We start from the raw sequence: 12,362 nt of genomic DNA, 5'->3' as shown, positions 1-12,362 counted from the left end.
AAAGTCCAACAAATTACACATACATAAAAGTAACCGCTTCCGCATAAAGTCCTTTTGCAAAGCAGTCCATCAGGACTCATTGCATTAAATACTTGTTTAAAAAGGCCTTATTAAATGATGCTTGCTATGGACCCCTCTAACGAGTGCCAAAACCAAACCAGATGCAACCAGAACCACACACAGAGTCTGTCTTCTGAATGCGAGGTAGGTCCAACCTCACGAAGAAGATTTCAGTGACTGCAACACGGACGCTCACGGGTGAGGTTTGGTGACTAAGGAGGATGATTAAGCCCTGAAAGTCTCCTTATGAAGAGGAACGTAAACAAGCTGTGGTCAGAATTTAAGTAGCCTCTAGTAAATTTAGATTATATCGAATAACCCTTTCCCCAGCACAGTTAATAATGTGGAGGAGCAGCACATATCTCAGCTGCTGCTCTAAGTTGTTTTAGCTGTGGATGCTGGTCAATCTGGTATCAATCAGCACAAAGAACAAGACCATCCTCCCATCTTCAGCTCTCAGAAACCGTATTTCAGAGTCTTTAATGGACTTTTAAATACTACAGAGGAAAACCTAACCACGATCACTCACTTAACCAAGAAACGATGAGCATTTTCAAGCAAATCACTTACCACATCCGCATCAGTAAGCGATTTTAGTGAGTATCTTCGTTGACTTTATTCTAATGTGAGCTTCCATTGTCAGTATATTTTGCCTGAACAATTATGTCAAACACACGGAAACAAAGCTGGGGAGAGGGGGGGAGGAAGAGACGGCATGGCACACCAGCCGGACGGGACACAGAGGAATGGCAACGGCACCTACGTGGAACTGCAGAGACTAACTACCAGAGGTTCTGCAAAAGAAAAATTATGTTTCTCAGATATATTAGAATTATTTGAAATTCAAGTATATTTACAGAATCGTTCAGGTCCTTCAAAGCATAAACTGCAAGAGATGATGTTCAAGTCATTTCTATTACCCTGACACAGCTGACAAATGCAACACTGAATGATTTTATCGCTATACAAACTCATCATAACCATCAGCACACCACTACTAGTAACGAAAAGCACTTTATAAAATGCCCTGCGTGAAATTTAAAGTTTGATATGCCTTCTATCTGACAACCATCGTGTATTAAACTCACCTTTTAACTGTGGTTAAAGCCAGGTGAGTAGCCACGTAGCCTTGGATACCTGCACTGAGAATAGCTAAGCAGATGGAGTTCAGAGGAGCTGAAGAACAACAATATTAACAGCATCTAAGTTCATACGGTTATTTCCTCCAAGTACAGTACGTTATCTTCAGATGCAACATCAGCCATCTATATGCATCCCGACAGGCAGCGAGGATCCGCAAACCAAAATTAATGCAGGTGGTTTTCCTGGTTGAACGTATGTTTTGCAAAAAAGATACACAGCTCTTAATCCTGCCTAAGTGTGGCGCACAGTAACGCTAAGAAATTATGAGTACACCGACATCTTTATGCTTTGCCTACTTGGCATTCTATATTTTCTGCACACAGATTTATTTGTAAGTGATCCATATGCATACCATTCCCAGACTTTGTATAATGGCATACTTCAATAGCAAACACAATAAAATAAAATCACTCAGGGTGTGGTGAAGGGCAAAAAAGGGCAGGCTGGCACAAGGGGTAATTCAGACAGAGACCGCAAACGCAACCTAAACTGCAGGAAATAACGGAATTGGCTCCAAAACCAAGAAGAACACTGATACTCAAAAAGCGATGAGGTTTCTTCATATAGGATTTTTTTTTTTTAAATTATCGTTACTTGCTTGTTCCCAAAAAACTTGCCTACTTTGTGACGCTTTAGAGAAATCACGTCACCGACATGGGCAAGGTTTGGACGTCTCCAGACTTGGCAACACGGGATTGCTCCAGCTGCTCGGTTCCTGCTTCTCCCCTTCAGGACTCAATCACCTCTGTGTGAAACAACTTCTTCCTATATAAAAACATCTAATCCACCTAAAGGCTATAAATGATGAAACAAGGAATCAAAATTGAGGTATTGCTGGATAAGCCAAGCAGCGGATCTAATTTGCATCCTGCAAGCAAACAAAACTTCTGCAAACTGAAGCCTGGAGAAACAACGGTACCTTCAACGTGCACATTTCTTGCTGTTTAATCAAAATTGTTTTCTTTTATATTTTTGTGTATGTTTGACGCAATTACTGGAAAAGTTTTTAGCTTGTTATGCAGGTTGTCAGAATAGATGATCTAACAGTGCCTTCTGGCCTTAAAATGTATGAATCTTTGATATATTTCTCAGGAGCTGGTGGAATATTACCATTACTTTTAAAATGCCTAGGCATACACTTCTCCGGCAATCCGCAAGTTATTACTCACATTTCATTTACTTAATGCTCTACCTTCCCAACAATCTGAACTAAACTTTCTATGGGGGAGGCATGTCAGGGGATGCTCTCTAGTATTGCTTTGCAATTAAATTCTAATTGCAGTGTATTATCCGCACTGAACCAAATGTTTTAAACTGGAATATTTAAAAAACTAAACAGTCTTGCTGCGGTGAATGCACCTGCAGCGTGACCGGCCCCTGCTCCTGCCCAGGGAACGCGCGGTGATTGACTGGGTGCGCCCGGCGCCTCGGCCCCGTTCCCACAACCAGGGCACTGGAAGAGGCTGCAGCACACACCGCGCCACACAAACACATACGGCACGGGGGCAAAGGCAGCTTGGGACTGGCAGTTAAATAAAGACTGATTTACAGGGGAAAAGAGAAAATAAAAAAAGGAAAAAACAACAACCCACAAACCTATTTTGAGGACCGTCTGAAGCATGCACCTACTGAAGAAAACGCTGATGTATAATGCAGGCTCCAGTCCCCTTCTCCGCTAGTAACACCACTGCACTTGCAAATTTCCAACTTAAAATACATTTCTCGTGCACTGAAAACACATGCAACGCCACATGCTTAAACCCCTTCCTCTCCTCTCGTGCCAGCTTACTGCTGCACTTACAGTATTTCATGGGCTTATTAATATTGCAGCTTCACAACAAGAATTACTATAACCAGTGCCCGAACTGAAGCTATGCATAAGGGGGTCAGTTTGTCAAACTACCAACGAACAACGTTTGTAACAGCTGAATTGGAGATGTCCCGAATACTTTCCTGCTGGCAGCCAGTCTCTGCCTTATTAACTATTGACTTTGCTCCAGAGTTGCCCAGTAAAACTGCATTTTTCAGCCTAATCTGCATCAACCAGAGCTATCCACTAGCAGAAGAATTTTCTGAATACAACATTGGAAGTAATGGAAGTATTTCCTCCGTAATCAGAATTATACTTTTCTCTCGAAGCCAAGCTGCTTTCTGTGATCAGCAGCTGCTTTGTAGTACTAACCATGGTTTCTTATACTACACAATCCCAAAACATACTGCTTTTCCATATCTTATTTTAATAGCAATATGCTATAAAGATCAATCACTGAAAACATTTGAGTCCAAGTCTGAGATTCATTTCAAGCAATGGCCAACTGGAGGGCCGTGAGGCATTTCCAGCTTACCCTTAGGATTTATGTTTGTAAATCCATTGTTATCATCTTTCCCACATTTGTCCCGTATTCATATTCCATAAAAAGCAGCATTCAATGGCAGAAACAAGATGACACCACTGTAAAATATCTCCTAAAGGCTCGGCTCTGCCCATACCAGAGTGAACCAGGCTGCAGAATTTTCCTCCTCACTTAGAAGACCGTCATTTTCTAAAGGGCAATTTCTCACGTGTTTTAACCAGTCTTTCTTCCACTTGGAGCTTAACAAGAACGTGAACCACGTAATTTTAACCTCTTTTATTATGACTATATTTTGCTTGGAATAGTTCCAAAACAGATTCTTCCTCTTCTATGTTTTCGGTTTGGGGAGATACTTCCAAGTTGAATGATCATGGTCAAAAGACAGCGAAAAGTAGCTTTGAAAAAAATCTTACCTGGAAGAAACTGAGAACAAAAAGAAGAACGGAGAGAAGCAAAAGATGCAGAGAGGCTGGCTTTAAAATGGCATGAGAAAAAAATAAGAAAAAGATCTGTCATAATTGCATAACTGTGGGACCAAACTGGGGTTCTCCCTTACCAGTATGAACGTTCACACAACGGTGTTGGTTTTAGTGGAAAGGCCCAGACAAAGTGTGGTAAATCCAACACTCCCGCCATTGCTGTTCCTTCCATATAAAAGAATATCCGTCCTAAAAAAGACGATCCAGATTGTGGGAAAAGCCACACGTGTTTTCAATAGATTTTTCTCTTTTCATCATAAAAGCCAGCTCCAGCAGCTCTCCCATGGAATTCACTGTGAAATAAAATTTGCAACCTGGCAGCAGAGTCTGATGAGCAATATACAATCCTTCCTGAAAAGCCCAGGAGGATTCTATTGTTTTGAGGCTTAATTTTCAATTTGCATCTTTAAAAAGGTATGATTTCATCCAAATTCACTGGTCTGCTCATTTATATTTATCTGTAAGAGACCACATTTTAGTTCCTTTGAAAAGAAACACAGTAAAAAATTTTATGATCGAAATTATTCTAAGAGCACTACTCATATTTCTTGTTTTATTGCAATCTGCTTGGACAGAGACGTGACTAATTTGTTTTGAAGGGCCTGATTCTGCAGGCACTCAATAGTCAGTAATGCCTTTGTGTTCTGTACGTAAAGCAGCAGAAAGAGGAGGTCAAGTGGCAGAAAAACGCCCAGTTTCATTGCAGTCAATGCCTTCAGGCTGATTTACACCAACAGAGGATAAAATCCTGTCTGTCTGAATGAAAAATATGGAGATATTTTGCCCCATGCTAAACAAGTCTCTCTTTAACAACGATAAGCTGAAAACTAACTGCAACTGGAATCAATTAAAATTCATCTCAAAGCACTTAGTACCTTGCTTCTAACCAAAAAGTTGTGCCTCGCAGCCTACAGTATCTTGGGAATGTTCAAGCCAGCTCCCTTCAGAAAAGGCTCTTGACTGTGTTTCTATAATGAACAACTTAAGAACTGTAAATGCGACGTTAACTGGTGGTAAAACCTTCAGGATACACAATGATTTTGAAAGAGAGCAATTAAATGGCTAGTTATTTTCAACCCACGTCCCCATTTAAACTATTTTCCTTGTAGTCCATCTGCCAGAGAGCCTTTAAGGCAGACAGGAAGATGCAATCCCCATCACAGAAAGCTTCCATTACACTAACGTTTCCAAAAGACCCGCACTGCTGACTATCACGAGTCTCATTAAGAAAATGCAAGTTGCTCCACTATCCGTAAATATATTGGTTCCACGGGCATTGTGTAGGGAAACAGACGGAGCTCTTACAACAAACGCACCCAAGGACAGACCCACGCTCTCCACCCCCGCTGGTCTTCTCGCGGATCCGGAGATAAAGTCAGGGTCCTGCTAATGGAAGCCCGGTCCCATCTTGGCTATTTGCTACTTTTTTTCCCACTGATACTACTGGATTTAAACAAAACATGGAAGGGAGGACGGGAGGGGGGGGAGACTTCACAGTTATCTCAGCAGGAATGAGAAGTTTCTCTCTTACTCACGACTACCAGATGGCAAAACTAATTCCACAAGGAAGATGAATTCTGGGGTTGATATTTTTACTACACGTGTTCAATAAAGTAAATAAAGAACGTGAAGAAATTTATGTAACTCAAAGGAGATTCTCAGCACAGAAAAATTCAGGAATGAATTTAATTGCTGTACCCGAAGAAAAAGGAGATATTGCTAAGGAAAACTTGTCATCCTACACAATGTTCATTTTACTCACCGTATCACGAACATGCGGCAGTACCAGCCATTTTGCATCAAAGCTCAAAATACTCCAGCAGCGCTCTGGGATGAAATCCTTACCTACTGGAAACAATGGGAATGTGCCGTTTGGTCTAGGCAGGATTACAACACACGGATTTGATGTGCTTATGGAGATGGACGAACGGGACCCCAGACTGACTGCCATTTGAAGCCTTCCCCCCTCACCCTTCTCATTTCCTCTACAACGCTCCTTCCAGCCCCCTTCATGGGCAATCCCTCTCCGAAGGCAAAGAGAATCAAAAGGTCAGAGCCTTAATTTGTACAAATCATAATGTGCACAACGTAAAATTCACTGCCAACCTTGACATTCCAATAACTGGTCACCCAAGCTCACTTTGAAAGCAGTAAAAACAAACAAACAAAATCAGAGAACTCGCTTCATGGTTTAAGAATCACTGTTACCAGCAACATCAGAAGCCCTGCAACATTTTTTTTTCTTCTTCTTCTAAATCCTGGAAATTAGTCATTACCTGAAAAAGCTTTCCTTTAAAATATATATAGAAACCTTTGTGAAGTGCAATAAAAAAAACTGTAGAACATGAAATTACTGAAACCAAGGAACAAATAAAGAACTGTAAAACACAACTGGGAACTCCCTCCTCCAATCGCACAAACATCTGGAGACTGACGCGTGAGTTGGGTGTTGTCTTTGTTATTTTGAGTTTGGCACAACTCGGATGTAGCATGTTATGATTTGGCCAAATTAATCCTCTGGAGTAAAAGCTACTGAAGAGAAAAAAACAGATTAGATAAATACTATGTTTATATATTTCACTGACTTTCCCAGTCAATGTTGTATTTGTGAGACATTCCACACTGCGACCTTCAAGTAGATCTCTAATGTAATGGCATTAAGCAAGTGAGAACTGAACTAACGGAGCTGAAGTGTTCAGCAAAACCTATCACCGAGGCTGCTCCATCTGCTTTTACTTATTTAGGAAACAGCAGGTTTCACATATTTGAGATGAAACGAATGAGAAAACATTACAGCAACATAACTTCCTTCAACTGAAAATATCCACCTAACAGATTTTAAAACAGATTTCTAATACGTGTAGGAAGGGTTCCCTGATTTTTTTTTAATTGGCTCAGTAAAGTACAAAGATGTTTCATTTCTCACAGGTTCACTTCTGTAACACTTATTTGTTTAACAGTTTTGCAGTGGAAGCCGTGCTGCCGGCTCATGCTGCTTCTTCCTACATAATGTTGCTAGAATCCATCCTTTAAAAAAAAAATAAATAAATAGAATGCAGGACTCAGTGGCGTACAGTGTTTATAGAGGTGTTTGCTCTTACCCATCAGCAGAGCCGAGGGAGGACAGGGAACTACTGGAGAGAGCCCAGCGGAGGCTACGGAGATGCTGAGGGGCTGGAGCACCTCTGTGCCGAGGAAAGGCGGAGAGCGCTGGGGCGTTCAGCCGGAGAAGAGCAGGCTGAGGGGGGATCTCAGCAACGCTCAGCAAGAGCCAAAGGGCGGGGGGAAAGAGGATGGGGCCAGGCTCTTCAGTGGTGCCCGGGGACAGGACAAGGGGCAACGGGCACAAACTGGAACACGGGAAATTCCATCTCAACATGAGGAAAAACTTTTTTGAGGGTGGCAGAGCCCTGGCACAGGCTGCCCAGAGAGGTGGTGGAGTCTCCGTCTCTGGAGACATTCAAACCCTGCCTGGACACGTCCCTGTGCCACCTGCTCTGGGTGACCCTGCTCTGGCCGGGGGTTGGCCTGGGTCCCCCCCAACCCTGCCAGCCTGGGATTCTGTGATTCCTCAGCCCCGCACTCCTCCCTGCCTCCAGCACCCTCTTGCACCTCTGGTCTCCAGCCTCATGTGGGCTTCACTCATATCGAATTTTACGTTCTCCAGCCCAGCCCTGCCCGTGCTGCAGAGCCCCCCCTACCCACAGCACCCCCTCCGCTCCCCATCCCTTGCCTGCCCTGCTCCCCCCAGCCGGCTGCCCAGCCCCAAAGCGGGCACCACTCCAGGAAAACCATCCCCAACTCTGCAACCTCACGTCTGCCCTCGAAATCCCTCGCAAAACTCCCCTCTTCCAACACGTTTTCTAAACACAACTGCTTCTGCACAGCTCCGCTCAGTTCACACCAGGGTCACTTCATCAGCCAAACCATTCAGTCCATGTACTGGGGCTTCGAAGGCATCTCTCCAACAGAAGGATAAAAGCCAAGCCACCATCAGTCCTGGGCCTCCCCAAGGACACCATTCCCTTAGTACCATATATGTGTATACGCCGTGTGTGTGTATATTTCTCTATCTCAATGCAGAGAGCTATGCACTCACTCGAGTTTGGTCTTTTGACTTCAACTCAGCATAAACCGAACTGACAAGTTCCCACTCAAAGAAATCTCGGGCATCCGCGGCGTACTGCGTGCTGTGGACTCCCTGAAACACTGCAATCTCAGACTACACCTGCAGTTCGCTCTCTTAATGTACTACATACACGTGAGGCACTAGAGAGTCAATACATTAACGGTGAAACTACAAAACTGGAGGAAAAATATAAAGCAGCAAATTCTCCTTCAAGCCACCCCACACCTGACAGCATTACCATTTCCCTCTGCATCATCAAGAATCATCATGTAGCTTTTTTGCAACCATTATAATTACAATTAAGTTTCAAAGAATTTCCTCCAAGCCAGGTGCTATATACAGTTTTAATGTCACTGGTCATTTCTGAAATGCTAGGAAGCATAAAATTTTTCTGATGTTTAACATGACAGCAACCCACCATTGTGACAGAGCGTGTTAACTCTGAAAATTAAATAAATTATCTCAGTCTTCAAAAGATGGCATTGTTAAGGATGCTCAGAAACAGCAAATGTTACTGCCTACATGGGGGGAAAAAAGGAAACCTCACTTTTGAAAGTCAAATAGTATTCTCTTATTCTTACTACTACACAGAAAATGGAGTCAAATGAATGGAATCAGGCAAGAGTAAAACAGCAAATATTTTCACATTTTCAGGCTGCCAATTTAAAACAGCTTGGTATTTGTCACCATGGTCACTCATAAATGAAAGTAATAGACATCTATACGCCCCTATCATTTTATTTTACCATGGTTGCCAGTCGTTTATATATTTCAAGAAAATAATTAAAACAATGCATGAAAATCATAATATTTTCTAAAGGTTACCTACTGTAATTTTCAGATTTTACTTAAAGAGCAAAACCAATAGCTGAGATCACGTAAGTGTCACTTGGGTGAAGACAAGCACTGTACAATGGAGGGGAAAATCATCCGAAAAGTTTATCCATATACTCAAATATGAAAATTCACTTCCTGGTAAGACAACTTTTCTAATATATTAGTAAGAACTGACTAAATCACCTTTGTCCATGTCAGCGTACTTCCAGAAAAGAGATGTTACAGGAAAACAAATCAGAACCTGAAAAACTGAAATTATAGCAGTCTGAACCTGTAGTCTTGCATTCAATTTTAAACCAGTCTTTCCACTTCAAATACTGGGGCTCTGTGTACCTGAACCTGAAACTGCCAGGAGTGCAACCACGGCTCCTTAATGCTACAGATGACATTAACTAAATTAATTAAAAAAGCAAGCAGAAATAATTTGCTTGCTTAATGCATCAAAACCGATTGAAAGGTTGAATATTTAACCCACAAGGAGATAGTTACTTCAGAACTCATCCAACATTATGAGGAGTTATGTGTGAAAATAAATTATCACCTGAGAAGTTACGTGGTAGACTTTTCATTTTACATCGTAAGTCATAGATTAAGAAACATAAAACAGCTGTTTGTTTCAATAAGGTTCCAATCTTCTATTTTGATCAGGTTGAACCAAACACCCCCGTATTTTGTGATGAGCACGCCACCAAATCCTAACTACCAGCCAGCACTTTGATTTTACCACAGCAAAATTTACCATTGAATTTAACTGATCTTTTGGCCATTCCTACAAAGCTATCTGGTCGTAATACAAGCTCATAATAAAAAAGCCGGCAGTGAAACCAAACAACTCTCCCACCTTGAAAAAAGCCTCGGTTCCCCCACACTTCAAAGCATAAATTCTCTCTCAGCCATTTCCAAAGAAAAAATACTGCCACTAGGTAAAACTGCCCTGCGCTCCAAAAGTGACCGTCAGAGGAGACTGACCTTGACTCTGGCACGGCATACTCAAATGCCGACCAACGCTTGAGTCCCTACATAGTCAAAGTCTTAAAAAAAGAGCAATTTGCTATCCGGAGTTTTACAGAACACAACGCTAACTACTGGCAGCACATCCACGGGCTCATGGTCAAGGTCTAACGCTCCTGAGATACCAATGGGGACTCCTCTAGTGCCCACAGTCCCACAGCGTACGAGTGGACAACAAGAGCCCGGACACACGGGTGGCAAGTTGGATGAGCCTCTAAATATGCCTGTGCTGAGGTTAAAGCTTGAGCAACAGGAGCAAGTATCTGTGAAATGCTTCTTTTTCACCAAATTATCATTACTCCCATGTCTCCCGGATTTTCTGTGAGCCATTTAACACTTGCGAGCCGCAGAGGAGTTCAAAAATCAAATGGTCAAACACCAGCCTTTATTAGCTGGCCATGGAAGAGCTCCATCTCTCACCCCCCCGCATATAATAAAGGCAATACAACATCATCCAATTTGATTTTGTCATTTTTCTGCATAACTTAGTAAGTTAAACATATATTTATCTCCCTCCTGAAATATCTTGCTAAAGGCTAAAGCTCGTGGTGTTTTTGTACAGACAGAAGATACATCTCCCTACAACTGACAAACACGTTTTGAGGTTCACAAACGCATCACCAACAGGAAAAGGGCAACTGGTTGATAAATGGAATATTCTGCGTAACTCCTTTAATTGCTAAATACATTTTGCTCAGAGAAGGAGGCATTAAATGGACATAATGGCAAAAGATGAACCGTACATTATTTTTTCTGTCCTGCACAGTGGCAAAGTTCATGATTCTAAAGAAAATTTCAATCACTGCTCTGGCAAACAGAAAGGGCTGTAAATCAAATTCCATGTGGCTTCTTAGATGGTATAAATCATTACGTTGAGTGAAGAGACCAAGTTCCTTCAGCAATCTTCATCAACTAGGTTATGGTCAAATTCACTTCAGAATGACCATGTTTCTAAATCTGTTCATGGGTTAAGGCCCAGCACGGTCTGTCTTTTGCATAATTACCGAAAATCTTTTTTAAGGGACACACAGGAAAGGAGAAGCTCCCAGTAGCCGTAACGCAATGCAACGCCCATCTCCAACCCCCATCCTCTCCCCTGCCCATTCTGTCCCATCTACCACAGCCATCTGTGACCACTGAAAGGACACAAGAAGCAGCTTCATTGCCCTGCAGACAAAACTACAGGAAGAGCAACCAGAAATGGCCTTTCCCCTTCAAAAATACAGCAAGATTTTAAGGGACTTTTGCAACAGTAAGGGAGTGAGCCCCAAAGCCCACCTGAACCATGAAAAACCAGTCACATAGACTTGATCAGTGTCTGCTAAGAAGGACGTCCAGCCTTGCATGCAAATCCCAATGGAGGCCCACAGTCGCTGGGTTGTGGACTCAAACAGCACAGAACTGTCTGAAAACCAGAGGAGAAGTCAACAAACCCAAGCACTAAAGGTCTCACCACGTCAAGTGCCAGAACTTGACTTGACATGCACTGAAGTCAGGTGTGCAGCCTCCCCTCCGGCATCCCCGAAGAGCTCAGCACCCAACTTTGGCCTCACCACTACAAACGCAGCACAAGGCACCCGGCTTCCAAAATCACACCGGCATTTACCAAACCCCGGGTCTCTCTCCCATCAGCTTTGTGCATACATGAGTAAATAGCCACACAGTGCATTTATCAGCAAAACCAGAATCAAAGCCACCATTTGTCTCAGAGATGAGATATCTCTGGAAGATTTGTACTTAAATGTACAAAACATCCCAACATTTACTTCCAGCAAGGATCTTCAGTGAAACCAAAATAAGGCACATACGAAGCATTCCTGCAAACATACAGATGAAAACCTCTGGTGGAAATATGCCATGGTATTTCCAACATATTTTCAATTTTCAGTGGATTTTATAGCTCTTACTTTCCCACTGAAACACAGTTACAGAGGTTTATCAGCCTGAGAGAGTCACTCATTAAGAAGAGGCATCTGTTTTAATTACAGCAATAATATCAAAGAGATGCAGGACGTCTGACCCCCAGGCCTGGCTACACAACTCCTACACTGGGTAACGTCTGTACAAGGCATCCCATTCAGGACGTTTTCTGCTGCAGTCAGGTTGTCCCAAGACACCGAACGTCATCAGACAGACCAGTAATAGCTTCCATTTCACAATGAAACCCAGAGTAAGCTGAGCAACAAATCTGAGACTACAAATTTAACAGCAGCAGCTGCTACTGATGCTAATGCAAAACGTTATTTGATCTGGTAACAAAAAGGGGAAACATGGGCAAGGAAAGGCCGCCGTCAAACAGTCCAAAGGCAAGTATTTTTTGCAAGACAAGTGATAGTTTAATTTACTGGC

At 42.5% G+C, this 12,362-nt stretch overlaps 1 protein-coding gene across 2 annotated transcripts in view; it reads right to left on the bottom strand.

Moving 5' to 3' along the window:
* Nucleotides 1-12,362, bottom strand: part of CDH4 (cadherin 4) — a 455,155-nt gene that overhangs the window by 367,279 nt on the left and 75,514 nt on the right. The gene's annotated exons all lie outside the window — the stretch shown is intronic.

The sequence above is a fragment of the Larus michahellis genome, chromosome 12 (genome assembly GCF_964199755.1).
Source record: "Larus michahellis chromosome 12, bLarMic1.1, whole genome shotgun sequence".
Lineage (NCBI taxonomy): Eukaryota > Metazoa > Chordata > Aves > Charadriiformes > Laridae > Larus > Larus michahellis.
The sequence above is the reverse complement of the archived record's forward strand: the minus strand, read 5'-3'. Positions and strand labels throughout refer to the sequence as shown.